This window comes from Nicotiana tomentosiformis, chromosome 12 (assembly GCF_000390325.3).
Source record: "Nicotiana tomentosiformis chromosome 12, ASM39032v3, whole genome shotgun sequence".
Taxonomy (NCBI): domain Eukaryota; kingdom Viridiplantae; phylum Streptophyta; class Magnoliopsida; order Solanales; family Solanaceae; genus Nicotiana; species Nicotiana tomentosiformis.
The window spans coordinates 35,330,157-35,343,468 of NC_090823.1; the positions used below are offsets into that span (position 1 = coordinate 35,330,157).

At 40.8% G+C, this 13,312-nt stretch overlaps 2 long non-coding RNA genes across 2 annotated transcripts; both read left to right on the forward strand.

The window, feature by feature from the left end:
- The first annotated feature begins 532 nt into the window (after window positions 1-532).
- On the forward strand, window positions 533-2,877 carry LOC138903564 (uncharacterized). The gene is made up of 3 exons (XR_011412839.1): window positions 533-1,220; window positions 1,423-1,483; window positions 1,787-2,877. It is a non-coding gene; the product is annotated as an uncharacterized lncRNA (long non-coding RNA).
- Window positions 2,878-7,150: 4,273 nt separating this feature from the next.
- Window positions 7,151-10,657, forward strand: LOC138903553 (uncharacterized). Its single transcript, XR_011412794.1, has 3 exons — window positions 7,151-9,000; window positions 9,203-9,263; window positions 9,567-10,657. It is a non-coding gene; the product is annotated as an uncharacterized lncRNA (long non-coding RNA).
- The last annotated feature ends 2,655 nt before the right edge of the window (window positions 10,658-13,312 follow it).

Consider the following 13,312-nt stretch of genomic DNA (forward strand, 5'->3'; position numbering starts at 1 on the left):
CGTGGGATATTTCATAACATGGTTGTTGGTGAAAGTAGTAGGTTGGTGGAAAATACAAATCTGGATTCTAGAATTCAGTATATGGTTGCGGATGCTTTTGGGATGCACTTCGGGGGTGAGCCCAATGAAAATGTTGAACAAACTCCTAATGATGACGCAAAAAAATTTTATGAACAGTTAGAGGAAGCTAGTCGTCCACTACGTGAAGGAAGTCTGCACTCTGAGCTGTCTGTTGCAGTTAGATTACTAAGTATCAAATCTGATTGGAATATTTCTCAAGCAGCCATGGACTCTTTCATTGACCTTATGAGTGAACTAGTTGACCCTAATATCAACTTACCTGGTGATTTCTATAAGGCAAAGAGATTGGTTTCTAAGTTAGGACTTTCGTCAATGAGAATTGATTGTTGTGAAGATGGTTGCATGTTATATTATAAAGATGATGCAACTTTAGACAGTTGTAAATTTTGCGAAAAGCCTCGTTTCAAGAGGCTTTCCAGCGGGAATATGGTCGTTGTTGTTACAACCCAAATTTGCGTACCTTAGATCATTCCATAAGTTAGTCGACGTAAATCCAAGAAGAGATTATCTTTGAGATGATAAGAAGTTAATCCTATTGGTCTTAAACGATACAAGGGTGTATAAGAGTGGTTAACAAGTATTAGAAGTGAAACGAATCAAGGATGTTGTAACCCGCATTTTCGGGTAAAACTAGAGGTGATTAATTGTCCCAAGAGGTTATGTTTTAATGTATTTGAATAATATAATATCCATATCATAAGTCTTGAAGTCAAGAGAGTTATGAAACAAAAGTCGATAAAAGTTGTCGCAACTTATGTTTATAATTTTACATAAAATTTAGGTCAAATGTTACTACAGTTTTCTCCCAATGTACATGGAATTATGGGGTGATCTTCCTATCAAATTGAAGATCTATGAGTCTACTTTCCAACGCATTAAACCGTTTGTCGATACGATCTCGGAATAGAGAGATATTCGCGTTTTTGTGAGAGTGCGCCAAGCAGCTCTCTATGGGGCCCACATAGGCGGTTGAGATATATTGATATATATCAGACCCTTTAACCCCGTTTTAACTCATTAATTTTCATTCTCTTCAGACCCTAGACACCTAAAAACACTCTCTCAAGGTTCTCTCATGATCCAAGACCCAAACAAAGGGCAAACAACACAAATCAAGTGTCGGGAATCCCGTGGCGCTAGTAAGTTTCTTGTTCTTCTTGTTGTTGCTGATTTTTGTGTTGTTCCAGCTCGTGTTGGAGGTTGTTTTAAGTGTTTTATGTTCTGTAAATACTCCTTAAAGTTCTTAATATCAACCCTAGGTGATTTCAAGTCTTCTAAAGTAATTCTAGTTCCGAAAAGCCCAAATTGATTGCTAGTTTCGCTTCCTTGTTCTTGTGGCAGAATTTGAGGGATATTTCGTGGAACATTAAGGTCAAATTGGAGTTGTTCTTTCTGTTTAAAGGTAAGGAACCCCTTACTCTATAGATATTTAAGATTATCCAAGTTGCAGCTAAGTCATTGAAGCTAGAACTTGTGAAATATATATCGAAAGGCTTGGTAGTAATGTTGTTGGTTGGTGGACTGTTTTGGAGGCTCAATATGATTATTAATGATGTTGTTTGGGCTGTTTGGTGATTGTATTGACTTGTGTGAAGTCATATAAATAGGGGAGGTGCTGTCCATTTCATCGTAAAATAGGTTGTGGTCGATACATAATAGTTACGACGCTTAAACGAAAATGATAGTGTCATTTGTCTTATTGTAGACTAAGGAGTCGTGACATTTGCATAGCTTGAGGTTGGGCAGTATATACAAGGTATGTGAGGCTATCCCCTTCATTATTTTGCACGACTCCAATTGTACATAATGTAATGAACGAGCTCCCAAAGATACTCTACTCTTAGAAGCTAGCAGTACTTACATTGCTGCCCTTCTTATGAAACGATTAATATTGATGTTACTTCTCTTATTCTTATATTATCAATGTTGTTGGTAGCTCCTTATTCTTATAAGATTCTTGATGAAGGGTTAATCCTAATAACATGTACGAAGGATACCGACCTTACGTCACTCCAAAAGGTTCAAAATGTGATTCCAATGAGTCCAGCATGCATCATATATATGTATCTATTTTACTCTACCGAGCCACGCTATAGTTGGCCGGGTATGGCACCTATTGTGCAACCACTGATCAGTTGGGTTTTACCGAGCTCCACGTGGCCGGGTACGATTCTACCGAGCCCTATGATGGCCGGGTACGTTTTACCGAGCCTATTACGGCCGGGTATGATATGATGATGATGATGCCCACAAAGGCATATGTTTTAAAAGTTTATGTATATATATATGTATGTATCATGTATTTCATGTTAGTAGCCCTCAGAGGTACCCAGATGTCACAGGTTGTATATTCCCTATCACTGTTTACATTATTGTTCTTACTTATGCTATTCTGCCTTACATACTCAGTACTTTATTCGTACTGACGTCCTTTTATTTGTGGACCCTGCATGTCGTGCTGCAGGTCCTGATAGACGGGTAGACGCAGCTCCCCCATCACAGTAGGCTATCCGGTTCAGCGTTATTGGCAAGATCCTTTCTCCGGACTTGCCGTGGTCTTGGTATGCATTTTTGTTATTGACATTATGGGTATGTCGGGGCCCTGTTCCGGCAATGTTGTAGCACTGATGTAACTTTAGAGGCTCATAGACAGGTGTCGACTTATGTATGGTTTAGAATGCCTTGTCGGCTGATTTTTTGTTGTATAGTCTTTCATGGCATCATGTTAGCTCGTACCTTATATATAGTTCTTGACAGTCTTGTCGTCCCATGTTATGTATGTTCATGACATTATCTTTCATTGTTGGATGTTCATGATCCATGTCTACTATTTATATTGATCTTGTCGGCCCTTAAAGATAATAAGGAAGGTTAGATAAAATGTACGTTGGTGCTCGGCAAGTATGGCCCGGGTGCTAGTCATGACCCTCCAGTTGGGTCGTGACAAACTTGGTATCAGAGCAAGTCTGTCCTAGGGTTGTCTATGAGCCGTGTCTAGTAGAGTTTTGATTATGGATGTGTAGCGCGCCACATTTATAATCAGGAGGCTACGTGACATCTAGGGTTGTTACCTTCTTCCTAAATCTAGATCGTTCGTAGAGTTGAGTCGTAAATGTTCATATCTAATATTCACATTGATTTCTTTCAGCGATGCCTTCGACTAGGAAGCAAGCGATTAGTAAACGGCTTGATATAGCTGTGGGCGAGGGTAACATTCAGGTGCCTCCAGCCAGAGCAGGCCAAAGTGAGGCTCAGAGTGAGATGCCATCTCATACCTCTCCGTCTCCTCCAGAGGATATTAGGAGGCACCCAGTACATCCAGTTCCACCGTCTGGCACTACAGACCACGATATGCGCAGTGCAGTGCAGTTGTTGACTAGCTTGGTAGCTGCTCAGGCTCAAAGGCAGAATACCGGTGCTGCTGATAAACCAGTTAGTGCGAGAGTTCGTGATTTTATTAGCCTAGACCCTCCAGTGTTTACCGGATCAGACCCCAAGGAGGACCCACAAACATTTATTGATCAGGTTCATCGTACATTGCGGGTTATGCATGCTAGTGATACGGAGGCAGTAGAGTTGGCTTCTTATCGGTTACGGGATTTAGCCATTTTCTGGTATGATAGTTGGGAGAGATCTAGGGGTCCGAACGCTCCTCCAGCCGTGTGGAAGGAATTTTCTGAGGCCTTTCTTCGTCACTACTTGCCAGTTGAGATACGACGAGCTAGAGCTGATAAGTTCTTGAACCTTCGACAGGGTAATATGAGTGTACGAGAGTATAGTATACAGTTTGACTCTTTAGCAAGGTATGCTCCCCATATGGTGTCAGAGATGAGTGATAGGGTGCATCTGTTCGTGAACGGGTTGGGACCACATCTGATAAATGAGTGCACAACAGCCTCCTTGGTAGAGGGCATGGATATTTCCCGTATTCAGGCTTATGCCCAGACCCTAGAGGATCGTAAGCGCCAGCAAAGGGCAGATAGGGAGCAGGATAGGGGCCAGCATAAGAGGGCGAGATTGGCAGGGTATTCTAATGAGTTCAGAGGCAGTATCAGGCCCCAATATTTGAGGAGTTCGACGCCACCTATAGCTAGTGCTCCTCCACAGTTTCAGAGGCCTCGGTATGATCGATTTACCTATTCTGGTTCAGGTCAGAGTTCGAGGGCATCAGGCTCACAATTTCATAGAGATACTAGTCAAACGAGACCCCCAACACCTCGTTGTGATCAGTGCGGCAAGGCCCACTTTGGACTGTGCCGTCGAGGTTCCGATGCGTGCTATTCTTGCGGACAGCATGGCCATATGATGCGGGATTGTCCTAACAGAGGAGGTGGTGGTATGGCTCAGCCGACTGGATCTGTGTCTGGTTCTTCCTTATCAGTTCGACCTCCAACACAAGGTTTTCAACAGTCGACAGGTCGTGGTAGAGGTAGAGGTACAATGCCGAGTTCGAGTGGTGCTCAAAATCGAACCTATGCTCTAGTAGGTCGACAAGATCTCGAGTCATCTCCGGATGTCATTACAGGTATATTGTCTGTGTTTTCTTATGATGTATATGCACTAATTGATCCGGGGTCTACCTTATCATATGTTACACCCTTTGTGGCTAATAAGTTTGGCATTGAACCTAAATTGATAAGTAAACCACTTGCGATATCCACTCCGATAGGAGATTCTGTGATTGCTAGAAGGGTATATAAGGGTTGCACTGTGATGATTTGTAGTCATAAAACCTCGGCAAATTTATTTGAGTTAGAAATGGTTGATTTCGATGTGATAATGGGAATGGACTGGTTGGCCTCATGCTATGCAAATGTTGACTGTCGTACGAAGATGGTTAGGTTTCAGTTTCCTGATGAACCCGCCATTGAATGGAAGGGGAATATTGCAACGCCGAAAGGTAGGTTTATTTCCTATCTTAAGGCAAGGAAGATGATCTCAAAAGGTTACATTTATCATCTTGTTCGCGTGAGGGATGTGGAGGCAAAGCCTCCTACTCTACAATTAATCCCCATGGTCAATGAATTTCCAGATGTTTTCCCGGATGAACTCCCAGGCCTGCCTCCTGAAAGGGAGATTGAGTTTAGCATTGATGCATTGCCTGACACTCAACCGATCTCTATCCCTCCATACAGGATGGCCCCGGCAGAGTTGCGAGAGTTGAAGGTGCAGTTGAAGGACTTGCTGGATAAGGGTTTCATTAGGCCTAGCACTTCACCTTGGGGTGCGCCAGTCTTATTCGTGCGGAAGAAAGATGGGTCGTTAAGGATGTGTATCGATTATCGACAGTTGAATAAGTCTACAATAAAGAACAAGTATCCACTTCCAAGGATTGATGACCTATTTGACCAACTCCAGGGTGCCAAGTATTTCTCCAAGATTGACTTGCGTTCAGGGTATCATCAGGTGAGGGTTAAGGAGAAGGATATTCCAAAGACGGCCTTCCGGACAAGATATGGGCACTTTGAGTTCTTGGTGATGTCGTTCGGGCTAACAAATGCCCCAGCAGCTTTTATGGATCTCATGAATAGTGTATTCAGGCCCTATCTTGATGTGTTCGTGATCGTATTCATTGATGACATTCTGGTGTATTCTCGTTCGGAGGCGGAACATGCGGGCCACTTGCGGATAGTATTACAGACCCTTCAGGATCATAAGTTATATGCTAAGTTCTCTAAATGTGAATTCTGGCTGAACTCAGTAGCATTCCTTGGCCATGTGATATCTGATGAGGGTATTAGTGTCGACACTCAGAAGATCGATGCAGTGAAGAATTGGCCGAGACCTACAACACCATCAGAAGTCCGCAGCTTCCTGGGGCTAGCAGGATATTATAGGCGGTTTGTAGAAGGGTTTTCCTCTATATCAGCACCATTGACTAAGTTAACACAGAAAGCTACCAAGTTCCAGTGGTCTGATTCTTGTGAATATAGTTTTCAGGAGCTAAAGAATCGATTGACATCCGCGCCAGTGCTCACTCTCCCAGAAGGAACAGAAGGTTATGTGGTATATTGTGATGCCTCAGGTATAGGTTTGGGGTGCGTATTGATGCAACGTGGGAAGGTGATTGCTTATGCATCAAGACAATTGAAGAAGCATGAAAAGAATTACCCGACTCATGATTTGGAATTGGCTGCAGTAATATATGCTTTAAAGATATGGCGGCACTACTTATACGGCGTCCATGTTGACATCTACACAGATCATAAAAGTTTACAATACATCTTCAAGCAGAAGGAGTTGAATTTGAGGCAGTGTAGGTGGCTTGAATTACTGAAAGACTATGACGTCGAGATATTGTACCATCCCGGTAAAGCCAATGTTGTGGCAGACGCTCTCAGCCGTAAGTCAATGGGAAGCTTAATACATATTGAGGCAGGTAGACAAGGGTTGACCAAAGAGCTTCACCAGCTGGCCAATATGAGAATCAGATTGTTGGACTCTGATGACGGAGGTGTTACTGTACAGAATACAGCAGAATCATCTTTGGTAGCCGAGGTAAAAGCACGGCAATATGAAGATCCTACCTTAGTAAGATTGAGAGAGGGAATTCAGCAGTGTAAGATTACAGCTTTCAAAATCGGAGGGGATGGGACACTGAGATACCAGGGCCGATTATGTGTGCCTAGTGTGGCAGGGTTGCGAGAGAAGATTATGATTGAGATTCATCAGTCCCGATATTCTATCCATCCCGGTTCGACAAAGATGTATCATGACGTTAAGGAGCAGTATTGGTGGGATAACATGAAGAAGTGTATTGCAGAATTTGTAGCCCAGTGTCCTAATTGTCAACAAGTAAAGATCGAGCATCAGAAACCTAGTGGATTGATTCAGAATATAGAGATTCCGACCTGGAAATGGGAGGTGATTAATATGGACTTCATTATTGGATTACCTCGCTCTTATCATAAGTTTGACTCCATCTGGGTGATAGTCGATCGACTTACAAAATCTGCCCATTTCCTGCCAGTTAAGACAACTTACACGGCTGAAGATTATGCGAAGTTGTATATCAAGGAGATTGTTAGGCTTCATGGTGTGCCGGTATCTATTATATCAGACCGAGGAGCTCAATTTACGGCTAACTTTTGGAGGTCTTTTCAGAAGGGTTTAGGCACACAAGTAAATCTCAGCACTGCATTCCATCCGCAGACTGACGGACAGGCTGAACGTACCATTCAGACGCTTGAAGATATGCTACGAGCATGTGTTCTAGATTTCAAGGGGAATTGGGATGACCATCTGGCACTCATTGAATTTGCCTACAATAATAGCTACCATTCCAGTATTAAAATGGCCCCGTATGAGGCACTGTACGGGAGGAGATGTAGATCACCAGTTGGATGGTTCGAAGTCGGTGAGACAGAATTATATGGGCCAGATTTGATTCACCAAGCCATTGAGAAGGTGAAAGTGATACAAGAGCGACTGAGGACGGCACAAAGCAGGCAAAAGTCTTATTCCGATGTCCGACGTCGTGATCTGGAATTTGAGGTTGGTGATTGGGTTTTCCTGAAGATCTCACCGATGAAGGGTGTTATGCGTTTTGGGAGGAAAGGTAAGTTGAGTCCGCGGTATATTGGGCCGTACAAAATTCTTCAACGAATTGGACAGGTTGCTTATAAGTTAGAATTGCCATCCGAATTGGAATTTGTCCACCCGGTATTCCATGTATCTATGTTGAGGAAATGTATTGGAGACCCTTCTCGGGTCGTCCCTATCAAAGATGTACAAGTTACAGAGGATCTATCATATGATGAAGTGCCAGTGGCTATATTAGATCGACAAGTCCGCAAGCTGAGAACAAAGGATGTAGCTTCCGTCAAAGTATTATGGAGGAACAAGAATATAGAAGAAATGACATGGGAATCAGAAAAGGAGATGAAGTCTAAATACCCTTACCTATTCCAGAGTGAGGATAACGAGGATGCCGGGGGAAAGCAAGACGTATTATAAAGTGAAACGGCTCTATGAGGTAAGCAATAGCTTGTGAATACTATTTTTTTAATACAAAATGGTGATATGCAGATAATGTACATATCCATAATGCTTTGTATAGTATTGTAAGGCCATAGGTTGGGTTTAACTTCTTGTAAGGTTGGCTAGTGTCCATTTTATAGGGGAAACTAAGCCGGACATTTCCGTCAGAATCCACGATAAGTTAGACTCTCCATAAACCCTTACATTCGAGGACGAATGTTCCTAAGGGGGGGAGGATGTTACAACCCAAATTTGCGTACCTTAGATCATTCCATAAGTTAGTCGACGTAAATCCAAGAAGAGATTATCTTTGAGATGATAAGAAGTTAATCCTATTGGTCTTAAACGATACAAGGGTGTATAAGAGTGGTTAACAAGTATTAGAAGTGAAACGAATCAAGGATGTTGTAACCCGCATTTTCGGGTAAAACTAGAGGTGATTAATTGTCCCAAGAGGTTATGTTTTAATGTATTTGAATAATATAATATCCATATCATAAGTCTTGAAGTCAAGAGAGTTATGAAACAAAAGTCGATAAAAGTTGTCGCAACTTATGTTTATAATTTTACATAAAATTTAGGTCAAATGTTACTACAGTTTTCTCCCAATGTACATGGAATTATGGGGTGATCTTCCTATCAAATTGAAGATCTATGAGTCTACTTTCCAACGCATTAAACCGTTTGTCGATACGATCTCGGAATAGAGAGATATTCGCGTTTTTGTGAGAGTGCGCCAAGCAGCTCTCTATGGGGCCCACATAGGCGGTTGAGATATATTGATATATATCAGACCCTTTAACCCCGTTTTAACTCATTAATTTTCATTCTCTTCAGACCCTAGACACCTAAAAACACTCTCTCAAGGTTCTCTCATGATCCAAGACCCAAACAAAGGGCAAACAACACAAATCAAGTGTCGGGAATCCCGTGGCGCTAGTAAGTTTCTTGTTCTTCTTGTTGTTGCTGATTTTTGTGTTGTTCCAGCTCGTGTTGGAGGTTGTTTTAAGTGTTTTATGTTCTGTAAATACTCCTTAAAGTTCTTAATATCAACCCTAGGTGATTTCAAGTCTTCTAAAGTAATTCTAGTTCCGAAAAGCCCAAATTGATTGCTAGTTTCGCTTCCTTGTTCTTGTGGCAGAATTTGAGGGATATTTCGTGGAACATTAAGGTCAAATTGGAGTTGTTCTTTCTGTTTAAAGGTAAGGAACCCCTTACTCTATAGATATTTAAGATTATCCAAGTTGCAGCTAAGTCATTGAAGCTAGAACTTGTGAAATATATATCGAAAGGCTTGGTAGTAATGTTGTTGGTTGGTGGACTGTTTTGGAGGCTCAATATGATTATTAATGATGTTGTTTGGGCTGTTTGGTGATTGTATTGACTTGTGTGAAGTCATATAAATAGGGGAGGTGCTGTCCATTTCATCGTAAAATAGGTTGTGGTCGATACATAATAGTTACGACGCTTAAACGAAAATGATAGTGTCATTTGTCTTATTGTAGACTAAGGAGTCGTGACATTTGCATAGCTTGAGGTTGGGCAGTATATACAAGGTATGTGAGGCTATCCCCTTCATTATTTTGCACGACTCCAATTGTACATAATGTAATGAACGAGCTCCCAAAGATACTCTACTCTTAGAAGCTAGCAGTACTTACATTGCTGCCCTTCTTATGAAACGATTAATATTGATGTTACTTCTCTTATTCTTATATTATCAATGTTGTTGGTAGCTCCTTATTCTTATAAGATTCTTGATGAAGGGTTAATCCTAATAACATGTACGAAGGATACCGACCTTACGTCACTCCAAAAGGTTCAAAATGTGATTCCAATGAGTCCAGCATGCATCATATATATGTATCTATTTTACTCTACCGAGCCACGCTATAGTTGGCCGGGTATGGCACCTATTGTGCAACCACTGATCAGTTGGGTTTTACCGAGCTCCACGTGGCCGGGTACGATTCTACCGAGCCCTATGATGGCCGGGTACGTTTTACCGAGCCTATTACGGCCGGGTATGATATGATGATGATGATGCCCACAAAGGCATATGTTTTAAAAGTTTATGTATATATATATGTATGTATCATGTATTTCATGTTAGTAGCCCTCAGAGGTACCCAGATGTCACAGGTTGTATATTCCCTATCACTGTTTACATTATTGTTCTTACTTATGCTATTCTGCCTTACATACTCAGTACTTTATTCGTACTGACGTCCTTTTATTTGTGGACCCTGCATGTCGTGCTGCAGGTCCTGATAGACGGGTAGACGCAGCTCCCCCATCACAGTAGGCTATCCGGTTCAGCGTTATTGGCAAGATCCTTTCTCCGGACTTGCCGTGGTCTTGGTATGCATTTTTGTTATTGACATTATGGGTATGTCGGGGCCCTGTTCCGGCAATGTTGTAGCACTGATGTAACTTTAGAGGCTCATAGACAGGTGTCGACTTATGTATGGTTTAGAATGCCTTGTCGGCTGATTTTTTGTTGTATAGTCTTTCATGGCATCATGTTAGCTCGTACCTTATATATAGTTCTTGACAGTCTTGTCGTCCCATGTTATGTATGTTCATGACATTATCTTTCATTGTTGGATGTTCATGATCCATGTCTACTATTTATATTGATCTTGTCGGCCCTTAAAGATAATAAGGAAGGTTAGATAAAATGTACGTTGGTGCTCGGCAAGTATGGCCCGGGTGCTAGTCATGACCCTCCAGTTGGGTCGTGACAGTTGTCAAGGCGATGCATTATTTACTTCTTATACCTAGGTTAAAGAGGTTATATTCGTCGATGAGTTCTGCTCCTCATATGAGATGACACTTTGAAAATAGAAGACCACCTGGTGTTATGTGTCATCCTTCAGATGGAGAAGCTTGGAAGCACATTGATAGGACATATCTAGATTTTGCTAGTGAACCAAGGAACATTAGGTTAGGTCTGTATGCGGATGGCTTCACACCTTTTTCTATATCTGCGACACCATATTCATGTTGGCCTGTCTTTCTTATACCTTATAATCTACCACCTCAGTTGTGTATGACTAGTCCATATATATTATTAAATTGTATTATCCCCGGTCAACGTAATCCAAAAAGTTTGATTGATGTATATTTGCAACCTTTGATTGATGAGCTAAAACAATTGTGGTGTGATGGTGTTGAAACATATGACATATCAACCAAGTAGAATTTCAATTTGCGTGCTAATTTAATGTGGACTATTAATGATTTTTCTGCGTATTGAATGTTGTCTGGGTGGATGACTGCTGGGAAGCTAGCTTGTCCTTACTGCATGGAAAATAGTAAAGCGTTCACTTTGAAACATGGCCGAAAGCAATCATGGTTTGATTGTCACAGTCAATTCTTGGCTGATGATCATGAGTTTAGAAGGATGAAAAATGCATTCAAAAATAATAAAGTGGAATATGATTCCCCACCTCCGATACTTTCAGGTGAGGAAATTTGGGAGAGGGTCCAGAACTTCAGTAAAGTTACCGAGGCTCCACCTTATAGATTCCCTGGATATGGTGTTAATCATAATTGGACGAAACAGAGTATATTTTGGGAGTTGCCTTATTGGAAGGATAATCTTCTCTGACACAACCTTGATGTCATGCACATTGAGAAGAATTGTTTTGATAATTTATTCAACACAGTGATGGATGTTAAAAGTAAGACAAAAGATAACCCCATGGCTAGAATGGACTTACAAGAATATTGCAGGCGGCCTGAATTATACTTGCAGACATCAAACAATGGTAAAGTGTTCAAGCCCAAAGCAAGTTACACATTCACTTTGGAGGAAAGACGACAAATTTGTGATTGGGTTACGAAATTGAAGATGCTTGAGTGTTATGCGTCGAATCTTGGAAACAAAGTAGATATGGAGGTAGGGAAGTTGAGCCATTTGAAAAGTCATGACTGCTATGTTTTCATAGAGACCTTAATGCCTATTGCATTTTGTGGTTTGCCTGAAAGAATCTAGAAACCCATCACGGAGATTAGTTTGTTTTTCAAAAACTTGTGTTCTACCATATTAAGGGAAGAAAACCTACTTCGGATGGATCAGAACATTCGTGTAATTTCTAGTAAGATGGAAAAAATATTTCCATGTAGTTTCTTTGATGTGATGGAACACCTTCCAATACACCTTGTACACGAGGCACGACTTGGAGGACCTGTTCAATGGAGATGGATGTATCCCTTTGAGAGGTAGTATTATAAGGTTGATGTAATATTCTATTTTATTTGAATGTTCTTGGCTAACATGACATTATGTAGGACAATTGGCAAATGCAAATAATTTGTTAAGCAGAGGAATAGGATTGAAGGATCTATATGCGAAGCCTATCTTGCAAAGGAAACTATACATTTTTGTTCTTATTATTTTGAGACTAACATGCCATGTTCTAGGAATAGGCCCAATAGGCACACGATCGAATGTGTGAATGATCCATTATATCCACCAATGTCCATATTCAATCAATCATGCCGATGTTCTAAGGATGTTAGAAAGAGAAGTTTGAGTGATATGGAGTACAAGTCAGCAACACTTCATGTGTTGCTAAATTATCCCGAAGTTGTACCATTTCTCAAGTAAGTATTGATTTATTAGATAACAAAATATAAAATTTACTGTGACTACATATTGATGCAACTACTAAAAATATTTGATGTGTCACAGTCACTTCGTGGGTCAATTTGGCCATGATGTTGTATATACGAGATTTGATACGTGGTTCAAACAGTTTGTAAGTATATATATATATATATACACGTAGTGAATGTATAAAAATTGATTCATAAGTTGTGCTAACTTATGAATTTTTTAACACTATGTAGGTAAATAATCTAAATAATGGTGTAAATCAATTTTTGAAAGATATATCTTGGGGACTTGGGCTTCAGGTCACAACAATGTCTAAGTACGTAGTGAATGGTTATAAGTTTTATACAGAGGATTGCTCTAAAAATAAAAATAGCAACAACAACAGGATGTGGATTCAAGGTGGTGATGGCAACCAAGTTGGAGATATTGATTATTATGGTGTGGTCAAAGAAATATTACAACTAGAATATACAGATTAGCCATATAAGAAATTGATACTCTTTAGATGCAAGTGGTTTGACCCAAATCCAACAAGAGGTACAAGAGTACACCACCAATACAACATAATTGAGGTTAATCATACGAGAGAGTATGATCGTTGTGATCCTTTCATAATTGCACATAACG